Below are 12,079 nucleotides of genomic sequence, written 5' to 3' on the forward strand. Positions count from 1 at the left end.
AAGGGAGATAGGGTGAGCAGAAATGGAATAATACTAATGGGATATTTTTGATTTACCACAAATAAACTGGAAAATTGGAATATCTAGACCTTACAGGTAAAATGAGATAGTGGAAATAATAGCTTGGGAGGCTTTCAGAAGAAATGACAGAAGCAGCAGGAAAGGTGGGATATTAGTTATAGTACTGTGCAAATCAGAATAAGGAGAGGGGTTGTGGTGAAAGCTCTACAAGCAAATGGTATGCCTGCTATAGAGTGGTTTACGGTAAAAGTAAACATAATGAGGACCAAGACAGAATGAGTAGTGTGGGATTATAACAGGTAACCTATGATAACATTATGGAAATGGAAAGGTTCAGCATTTGGTACTGGAAGGAGGCAACATGAATAAACTGCCTATGGACAACCATAAAATTGATGATGTACAAGGGGGAATGCAGAAGAGCTTTATACAAAAAAGTTAGGTCAAAGTGAAGAAAAGACTAGTGTTCTTTAAGGAAACTATTATAGTCATGCTGAAAGACAAGGAAAAAACACTGAAAATGGAAGAAGAAGGGGGACTGAGTAGATAAAAATATAAAAAACTAAGAAAAACGTGTCAAGGAAATTTCTAGAAGCCAAGGTTAAATTGGAAAGGGACCAAGCAAAATAAACTATCTTAATATTTGCATATCATTATTATTTGACAATCCAATAATAGTTGTTTTGGATTTATATTTAATATATACTTCAGCTGTTTTATCTAACCTTTTTATTTTTGGTTGTTTGAATTTTGATTTGTGAAAAAGCACAATAATAAAAGTTGAGTTAAGCTGAGGTATAAAAACATTGTGTTGTACACCACCATTGTGGATTTTGATTCATAAACATAGACCATGGTCTATAAGTGCAGTATATAAATGAACCCCATGCTGTATAAGCTGGACACTGGAAGACATTTAATGCAGTGGTATAAAAAGCACACAGATGCCCAGATGAGTCCTGCCAGCCTACAAAATCTAACAGCTGCTGTAATCTGTTATACTGCATGACAGGACAGCACTGTATATTAGAGACCATCTGTGTACAAAAGTATGTTAAGAATATTTGTGTACATACTGCGCTCTGCCAACATGCCTTACTGTGATTCATAAAAATATCACAGTCATTTCACATGACAACAGAGATAAGATCATTGCCATAATTTGGTAAAGAAGAGATCTGGAGCTGTTTGAGATTCATTGGCAGGAGCATGCCAAGCTCACTGAGTGGGAATGGGACAAGTATGATTGAAGTATCAGGTCTGCCTGCACCATAGGGAAGTCTGTGAGTATTGCTTTCTTACTCTGCAGTGGAGATGTTGGGAGTTGTTTTGTTTTAACAGTACTAATATGTTGCTTAGCATGAAATACAGGCAAAGGAGATCACCGTGCTGACAAGTGCAGCACCAGTGTATTTTACTTGGCTGCTGTTCCATATGTTACCCCATTGGTATCAACAGGTACTCTAGTGGTGCCACCCCTTGAATCAAACTGATTGTGAAGTTGTGGTTTGCATGTGCACTCTGTGCACGGAGTGCAAAGGAGGAAGTCAGCATAAAAAGACTTGCATGTAACTTGTTTTGTATAATGTGTATGACTATGAACTTTGATACACAACTATATTGCATAGCAGCCCTGCTCCACTGCACATAAGCATTTATGAACAGGGCCCTTTACAGCATCTTTATATCACAATACTTACTACGTATAGCATCTAAGTTTACTATTGGTTAAAGAAAAATAAGTGGGAGGGAGTTAAGATATGCAGGAAGAAGCCAGGACTATAAGGTGAGCAGAAGAAAGATGAAAGAGAAAGGTGCTAAGTGAAGCCCTCAAAGTAATTGCAATGTACAGTCAGGCAGATGAGACAGAAGATTGGTTCTGAATGTGACAAGGATAAAAATTTCAGATTTCTAGAGTAAGTGAATTCTAGACAGCAGTAACAGTTTTGTGGAGAGATGTACCTGTGGCACAGAGGGATAAAGTCCTAACTATGTTTCAAGAGACCCAGGTTTGATTAGCAGCTAGAGCTGGATAGCTTAGGCAGGGAAGATGGGCAGTGGCAGTTGGTGACTTCAAAACAGGGGGGGGGGCTTCGGGAAGCAACTAAATGGGTGGGGTGAATTGGAATGGGGTAGGGGCTCTACTGATGCAGGTCAATGACCATTACCTGTGATTGAACAACAGACGGGTCACTTTCATTCACAGACTGCCTCAGTACCCACTCATTATAGCCACCTCATTGAATATATACACCTCATCCTTTAAACCTCAATCCTTTAGACACACCCTGACTGGCCAAATCTTCTCTGGAATAAGTGTGGAGGAAATAATTAAATTAAGCCAGGGTCTACAGGCTGCGTGGAGCCCAGAAGTCATAGAGTTCTAGATGCAGTGATGTGTATCTTAAGTAAGGAAAATAAATTCAGTCTTTTTTCATTTTATTTTTTGTTTAAAGAAAATAATTTGTATCTAAAGCTTACTGTTCAAAGCTAAAAATAAAAACAGCAGTTCTCAATAAACTGAGATGACAAGTGCTTGGAAAGATTTAGTCAAACTATTACGATACCTGGAAGGTTCACATGCCAGAGTTCTAATGTTGTGTATATTGCTTTGTGTTAAGGATGCTCAGCATTCTATATTGGTATGACAACTAGGCATTTAAATGCACGTATTAAAGAACACATTTATGCTATTAAATGTAAAGATACTAATAACGCCTTATATAGGCATACACTTAGCTGTCCATTTAGTAAAAAGTTCACTTTTTTGTGCTTGAACATGTTAAAAAAGATTTGAGAGGTGGTAACAACAAAAAGAGAGTTGAAAGGAAAGAAACTCTGCGGAAACTTAGATTAAATGCGGACAATCCACTTGGTTTGAATGAAAGTATAAATATAAAATGCTTTTTAGGCAACAAACTTTCTTAAAACTAAAAGTTAGTTCAGAATTTTAGATTTGTGATTTTAGAAGTTTTTTAATTGTTTAATTAGGGTGTAACTGTTTTAATTGCTGTAATTAATTTTAATTGTTTTGGCTTATATATGCTGTGTTTTGAGTGTAACAGTATCTTTTCTGAAGAAGTCAACTAGATGAAAGCGGAGATTAAAGGATTTTTTCTGCTAAAGCAATTTCCAGTGGGCCTTCTCTGGTTCTTTTATCACAGTGTTTTTCAGTTGTGCTTGGAAAGATATATAAATTATGTCTGGGAAGAGACACTGCCTTCTTTCCCCTCCAAAAAGATAGTTACACTTTTTGTGTCCCTCCTGTGTTAGATTTAGATGAAAGCAAAATCTCAAATAGCCACAGATATGCACTGTATACCTGAAGACAATGGGGGAGGAATCCAGAACACCTGCATAAAACTTACAGTCAAACAGGACATACATATAGACTCCACACAGAAGGAATCACAATAAAAAAAATTAACCAGAGAACCAAATGCTTTGAGATAGCAATGCTACTCACTGCACCACTGTACCAATGAACAGTTGCTATCACACACATCCTGCCCAGAGTGCCACCAGCAATCACTTGTTATACACCACATTGATGTTTGTGATGGGAAGTGAAAAAATTTGCAACTTGCTACTTCTAGATACACTGCAATCTCTCTTCCCCATACCCAGTATTTTTTTATCAAAGACAACACCAACATCCATCAGTTACAGACTCTTCATTGATTGTGCAGAGCTCAGGTGTCTAATATATTAAAAAACAAATCACAGTAAAATATTCTGACTGGCTTCATGCAAATGCACAATAATTCTGCAAACCTGGAATGTTACTGCTTAATTTAAGCAAATGAAGGCAAGGTCAGTCATTTCCACTAATACCCATTGTAACCAACAATTAAAGCCACATTTATTATGTACTTCATGAAATAAAATAAAATAAAAAACAAATTCCCACTATAATTTATGTTAACACACACACAGCTGTGACCACCCATTATAACCAGGTGTACAACCTTGACTACACACCTAAGATGTTTGATTGTGATCAAATTAACAAATAAATATATAAATGACTACCACAGAGGAATGCATTTTCTTCACTTACTGCTGTCAGAATACAATGTGTAACCCACTGCAACCCCCCCAACTTACCTTTCAGCCTCTTAGCTCAAGAGTTAAGGTGAAACAATAAATAATAATAAAAAATGGGAAACAAAGAACCAAAAGCAGGCACATATATTGCCCTTAACTTATAAAGTTGCTAGAACAGCAGGTTTTGCATTAGTATACTTTTCAGACAATTAAGTCTGAGATTCTAGGATCTGTTATTATACACTGATTGTACTTTTTACTGATTTACCAAAAAACACAAATGTTATGAGTAACAGACAAAAATATGAGGCAAAATCAGATATTTTGCATAATCAGGAATAGTTGAGAGCAACATGTCCCCACACATACCTGTACACACACACACACACACACACACACACACACACACACACACACACACACACACACACACATCAGTACAGCCACTGGTATGACTATACACCACAGAACTTTGATTATAAGCCTAGCAAACAGTACCTTGAGCTGCCACTAAAGATGGGCATGCACATCCTGGAGGAAGAGAGGGAGGGCTGGCTTTCAGATGCACAGCTGCATATTCCTGGTGGAGAATGAGAATTAGTGATATGATGTGATGTTGTACTATAGGGGACATGGTCAATATACAACAGAGCCCATTGCATGCCAGCTCATGGTTGTATTGGACAAGATGCAGGTGGCAGTGTCCCAGGTTCCTTGATTGCCGTATCCACCTTGGATTTGGGTTGAGTTAGCCTGGGGGGAAACTAAAGTGGCTTCAGTAGGCCCAGTGAATTAGTAGAGGACCTGTGGAGTAGACAATGGTCAGCTTAAAAACAATCCCAGAAGTTTCATGAAACACTCTCTTGGTAGTAGAAGGAAATTATTGTAATGTCATAGTATCTGCATTTTTGTGGGAGCAGTCAATAGGTGGAGGAGATTCTATCGATAATAAGGCAAGGGGGTAGAAATCTAGGAAATAGAATAGCAACCAGGAGGATGATCAGACTGGCCGTGGAGATGTACAGCTCTCAGAGAATGGACAGCTCAACCTTTCCACAGAGGACTTAAAAATCCATCTAGAGTTACAGAGACTTGAGCTAAAGGCCAAGCATTTGGAAATATAGGCAGCAGTGAGACTGAGGCATCTAGAGACTGAGGAAAATGAGAAACTGCTATGGCTGGAAGCTGAGGAAAAGGAGATTCAGAGGCAATATGAAAAGGAGATGTTGACTCTTCACCAGAGTCATGGGGGTAATGGGGAAGGGAATAACTGAACTCCAGAAGCAACAAAGGTCAGTAAATTTATTCTGCAATTTACAGAGGGGGATAACTTTGATAGTTTCATTCATATGTTTGAGAGGGTATGTAAACAGTGTAATGTTGACCAAGGGCTCTGGGTACGGTTCCTGACCCCCTTACTCCATGGTAAAGCTGTAACTGTTCTGTCCACAATGTCTGATAATGACTGTCTAAATTATAATGTAAAGAACTGTTTGCTAGAATTTTTTAAGCTAACATCTGAAGCTTATAGGAAAAAGTTTTGTGAGCATAGACGCAAGGCAGATGAAAGTGTGTGTGAACATGTTGCTGAACTAAGCACTTGTTTTCATAGTTGGATGAGTGGATGTCAGGCCACCACTTTTGAAGGGCTGGCAGACCTTTTGGTGAGGGAACAAGCTCTTAGCACTTTGCCTGAGGACACGAGGATCTGGTTAGCTGATAGGCAATGCGTTACTGTAGATGAGTTGGTGAAGAAGGGAGACCTATACCTAGCAAGCAGGGCATCACTGCACAGGAAAGGGACATCCAATGCTGATCATGGGTCTAAGGAAACCCATGGTGGGCAGTCCAGACTGCCCCAACAGAATCTGCCAGCAGCAGGGGAAGCCACTAGTCCAGGTACATGTGCAGGACCTAGGGTTAAATGTTTTAAATGCAACCAGTGGGGCCATGTAGCTTATAGATGTCCATGGAGGCAAGGTGGGGAACAAAAGGTAGGAAAGCCAGTAAGTGGGAATGACAAAATGCCAACAGTAGGTTGTCTAGAGAAAACAAGGGTACCAAACTACCACAAGAGGTCATTTCATATCTTAGTGAATGGCAAAGAGACCATTGCTAAGAGAGGCAGAGCCTCTGACATAACCATTGTGAAGCCTGCAATCATACCTCTCAATCTGGAAACATCAAAAATCTGGACAAGGCCCATGAAAAATAGGTAGAAATCTGTACACTGATTAACATACAATTTGCATACATAATTACATAACCCCACCCACTCAAATTGAATTATGGGATACCTACTTTCAAATGAAAACTGAAGAACAGACAACCAAAATATGACACCAAAGTCCCCCTGCAGTCATTCCAATGCCCCATTACCTGGCTATTTTGCCCCATTTACCAAAAACACTAATGTGTGCATGCATACTGCTTTACTTCTACAATGATTATTTGGATTTTATTTTTACATTTTATAGCACAATGCACAAACACTAAGATATCTTGTAAACAAAGCAATACTGTCTCACAGTGAAAATAGAAACTTGGCATTCAAACGTTGCCCTTGAAACTCACATTCATTGAAACAGCTTTGAAACCCACACCACATCAAAGAAAATGCATCTGGCCAGTGGTGGATAAAGATTCCCTTTGAGCTGTTTTCAAATCATAGGCCCCTTGCACACAAAACAAGAAACATGCATGGGTTCTTTGATATACCTTCCTGACTTTAAATTATATTCCTTGTATAATGCAGCACAGTTGTTCGACTTAAGTTAGAGCACATTTTAAATTTATTGTTTGAACAATTTTCCAGTAGGCAATGAAACAAAATGCATGAACTAATAATGACAAAACTTCCCAATTCAAAACATTTCCATCTAAAAAGTCTACTTCCACACACGTTTTTTTTTTTTTTTGGGGGGGGGGGTACAAAAGACCAAAAAACAGGGACACATTTTAAACATTGCTTGTATGATTTTGGAAAGTTGCTAGAATAAAATGCTGTGTTACCACCATGCATTTCACTGCCAAGTCTTGAACTGAGGACCCTATGCACTACAGTCAGAGCAACATACCACTATGGTGAATCAGCAGTTTCTTGAGAAAAGGTAGGAAGACTAAAACTAAAATGGCTATCATTTAGTGAACTCAGTTCTCGCTTCTCACCATAGCTCAACCTCTTAGCACAAAAAACTGGACAAAACCAATAATGGGGGAATACAGAATTCATTTCTCACTTTTCACCATAGCTCTCAATGTCTTTGCAAAAACAACTGGACAAAGCCAATAATGGGGGAATACAGTCCCAAAACAGGGACAAATTTCAAATACTGATCTTATAAACTTAGACAATTGCTAGAATAAAAGGTTTTGTGTTACCATTTATTTTCGAAAGAATATGAAGTCTGAAATTAAGATGCCTGTCATTACTTAGTGAATTCAATTCTTCACTGATTTGCCACAAAAATCCTGAACAGAACAAAAATGAGGCATAAATTCACAAGTCATGGTGGCTAGGGACTTTAGGCTCTTTTTATCTGTACCCAAGGTACAGGGTTTGAGCCTGAGTACCTCTAGTCACCAGGTGTATTAATCTGGAGGTATTTTTCTCTCACACACACACACACACACACACACACACACACACACACACACACACACACACACACACACACACACACACACACACACACACACACACACACGTTAAGGACTAAGGGAAAAAATACATTGCCACACAATTTATTTGCAAAGATAACAAGAGTATTACATGCCCTGCAAATATGACAAACTAGTTATTGGAAAATGTATAAATGAATGGATGAATCAATATAACATACATTAACAAAAAAGATTCCTGTCTATGATTTGCAGTATTCAACAGTGGTCTAGTAGAAGCAGCATGTAAGATACTTGTGCACATCTAGTAACTGTTCATAAATGCTAGATCAACTGATTAACTTATCTTTGACAAGAAAAATACCTCCACAATGCTTAGGACACACACAGAAACTCCGTTCAGTAGCACACACAGAAACTCCTTTCAGTAGCATACACAGAAACTCCATTCAGTAGCACACACAGAAACTCCATTCTGTAGCACATACAAAAACTCCATTCCTATTTTAACTCCAAATTCCTACAAATCCTGGACTACCATGCCCCTAATCGAGCTATAAGAACTAGAAGTAAAGCTGCTCCAAGGCTCACTAAAGAGACTAAACAAAAAATCCTATTAAGAAATAAGATCTGGTCTAAATGGAGAAACACTAAAAACCCTACTGATCACCAGAACTATAAACACATGAGAAATGCCACTAAAAAAATCAATACTCCTTGATAAAAAAAACTACTACTTTAAACTCCAGTACAAGCATCAGCAAAAACCACAAACTTTCTGGTCAGCTAAAAATAGACTTTTACACCCAGGCCACTCCAAGACTCCACCCCCATCAGGTCTCTCCCTAAACATGCCCAATGAGATTGCTGATGCTTTCAATACCTTCTTTACAGAAACTGTACAATCTTTTGCAAACTCCTTACCTCCTGTTAGCTCAACCCTCCTATCCCCCCTGACTAGCACACCCCCTACCTTTCGGTTAAAGCCAGTTCCTACATCCCTCATCTATACCCTACTTACCAAACTTAAACCATGTACCCCCTCAGCCAATCTCCTACCAGCTGAATGCCTGCAAATCGCAGCAAAAGTACTTTCCTACCCTATTCCCATACTTATCAATAGAACCATTACCAAAGGCTCCATCCCATCTCTCTGGAAAATCTCTCACATAATCCCCCTTCACAAGGGTGGTAACTCAACTGAACTTTCTAACTTTTGCCCCATAGCCCTACTCTCTCCTCTAGCCAAAGTAATGGAAAAATGCATCCACCAACAACTACTTGATCACCTTCTCCAAAATAACCTGCTATCAGACTGTCAGCATGGCTTTAGGCCTTTCAACAGTACTGCTAGTGCGCTCTTATCCTTCTCTGATTGCATTAACAAACATTGTAACAATAATAAGCTCTCTGCTGCACTCTTTAATGACCTTTCCAAAGCCTTTGATATGGTGAACCATCAAATACTTCTAGACATACTAAAAGCACTCTCACTCAACTCACAGGCACTACAATGGTTCAAGTCCTATTTAGAAAATAGACAGCAAGCTGTCCTCTGGGACAATAGCCTTTCCACTCATCTTCCTATTACTCCTGGGGTCTCACAAGGCTCTATCCTGGGACCACTCCTTTTCTCGATATTCATTAACGATCTGAATATAAATATTCCTCAAGCCACCTGCATTCAATATGCAGATGATTCTACACTAGTGTGTACTGCCTCCTTATCAGCTGAGCACCAAACCATTACTCAAACTGTATTTAACTCAGTTGAAAAATGGTTCCTACAATGTTGCCTCCTACTAAATGCCAAAAAGACTAAATTATTGCTATTTACTCCAACACTAAAGTCCTCCCTAATTGATCTCACTGTTAAGTCCAACAATGGTACTGTCATTGCACCTGACCCAACCACTAAACTATTAGGCGTAACAATCGAGCAACACCTTAACTTTAATTCACATATTAACACAACTATTAAAGCTGTTAACAGAAAACTTGCCTCTCTCTACAGGATAAAATCTTTTCTTACCCCTGAAGCTAGAACCACCATTGCCCACACCCACCTAATCTCTACCCTCCTCTATGCCTCACCGATTTATACTAATCTTTCCAAAAGTAACCTTAATAAACTGGCAACCTCCTATAACAACATTGCCAGATTTGCCACTGGCTCACCATTTAGAACCCACCATTGTCTAAATCTCAGACAGCTAGGATGGCTAGAACTGCATAACCAGCTACTACTTCAACAACTTTCTATCACCCATAAGATACTTTATCATCCCAACAATACTCCCATTCTCAGTAGCCTAATCTCCCCCTATAGAAATCTTACTACCCTTCGCTCAGCAAATAAATTACTAGTAACCATCCAGAAATCCTATAATAAAGCAGGAGACTCCCTTTTCTCTAATTTTGTAGCGAAGATTTGGAATAGGCTTCCCAGGAACCTTCAATTACTTTCATCATTACCACTCTTCAAAAATGAACTAAAATTACTCAAAACACAATGGCTATACCCATGCATTAACCCAAAATTAACACTAACTGTACAGTATTACTGTTTTTCCACCCTCCTACATCCACCTAGTTTGTTTACTAAGCCTCGTTTTACTCTATTTTTCAAGTCTTCTCTTGTCTGTGTACTACCCTGTAGTACGTACATTTGGAACCTTACCCCTGCTCCAGGCACTTGTATTTCAGCTTTGAATGTATACCAACTATTTTATTTGTGTATAATTCTGAACAAACTTAATTATTAGTTTTAATCTTTCTTTCTTTTCCTACTCTTCTACATGTCAAATGTCAACCCCTAAACCTAAGATGTTTGCTTCTAGAACTACTGTATTGCTAAACCTTGTACACGTGATTATTTTTGGTGTTAGTTTCTACAATGTTAGCCTCCAGCAATAATGTATTTAATGTTTTATTTTTATGTTTCTTTCTTCTTCTTTTTCTTTTCATTTTTTGTACTACTGTTATATTAGCTTAAATTTGGAGCTTATCTCCCCAGGCCTCTACTGAAAATGGACATGTATCCAGTTAGACTAGCCCGGTCAACAAATGTAAAATAAAATAAAATAAAATAAAATAAATAAATATTTAAACCTTTTAACTGTGGCTGGTTTTGTTTAGAGATATTTAAGCTGTAAGAGTACTTGCATGTATTTGGTAACACTGTACAGGCCACTCCTAAATAGCCTTCAAGTCTTGGGCACACTTACCATTTGGATAATACCAACATCACACAGTAGGATTGGTCACCCTTTGGTAAGGACCTTATAGTAGCTGATAAGGGTGGTTGGTGGCAGCTGGTACTATCTTTCAGTCTGGCAGAAGGGGGCATAGCTAGTAAACCTGTGCCAGCCTTCCCCAGGAGTGTCTGTGTGTTTGTATATAAATCAAATCTCAAAGTGTGTGTGTGTCAGCTACTTAGGCAGAGACATGAATCACTGGTTGGACAGAGAGGGTGCTGGAGGTTTTGGCTTGACCACTCGGCTGAGATCTTAACCCTATAGCTGTGCCAGTGGGGAGTCTTATTGGGGATCTGGAAAGAGGGAGAAAAACCAGCCCCAGACTGACTGTGATCTCTGTGTGCTCTTAAGGAAAACTGTACTTTACTGTGTGTCTACTTGTCATCCTCCCAATGTGTACATCCCTCACTGGTGCTAGTGGTCAGGATTGAGGCTCATTGATTACTGGGCCAGTGCAGGGGCATCACAGGTGCATTCTGACATGCATGAGATTTATAAAGTTACATATTTTATTATTTATTTTGTAAAATATTAATGCTGCTGGAGTTTCCTAAAGTAAGTAGAAATGTTCAAGTCTTCAGGTCTAAGGATGAGTACATTTTTGCAAAGGAGTATCTAGGCTGATGAAAAGAAGTTTATTCAGTGTATAGGAAGGTTTAAGCTTGTTAAAGATTTTGCCAGAGATTGTATTGTACTGAGGGTGTCAAGTATTGCGTCAAGGTACCTAAAGAATTTTATCTGTATAACAAAAGTAAGCATAGAGTTAAAGATGAGCAGAGTGTCATGAATCAAGAGATAATTAAGTGTTCCAAAGATATGTGTGGTTCAGTGGGTTTGGCATAATGGTTAAGGTCCTTAACTCATAAACGCAAACTACAGGGTTTGATTCTGACCTTGGGTTATTGGCTAGGCTTAAAATGTCCCTTCAGGGCAGTTAGCCTAGTGTTTACCTATGAAATGAGAACCTTTGAGAAGGTGATATTAAAAATAAAACAGAAATAGCTGAATATGAATGAAAGAACCTGGTCTGAATAGTCATTTTAGTATTAAACCTGTTTTGAATAACAGGAAGTTAAGGCAGTAATGTTTTTTGTGATGGAGTATAATTTGTTAAATTACTTAATTGTTCTACT

The sequence above is a fragment of the Protopterus annectens genome, chromosome 11.part0 (assembly GCF_019279795.1).
Source record: "Protopterus annectens isolate FY-2018-M chromosome 11.part0, PAN1.0, whole genome shotgun sequence".
NCBI classification, from domain to species: Eukaryota; Metazoa; Chordata; order Ceratodontiformes; family Protopteridae; genus Protopterus; species Protopterus annectens.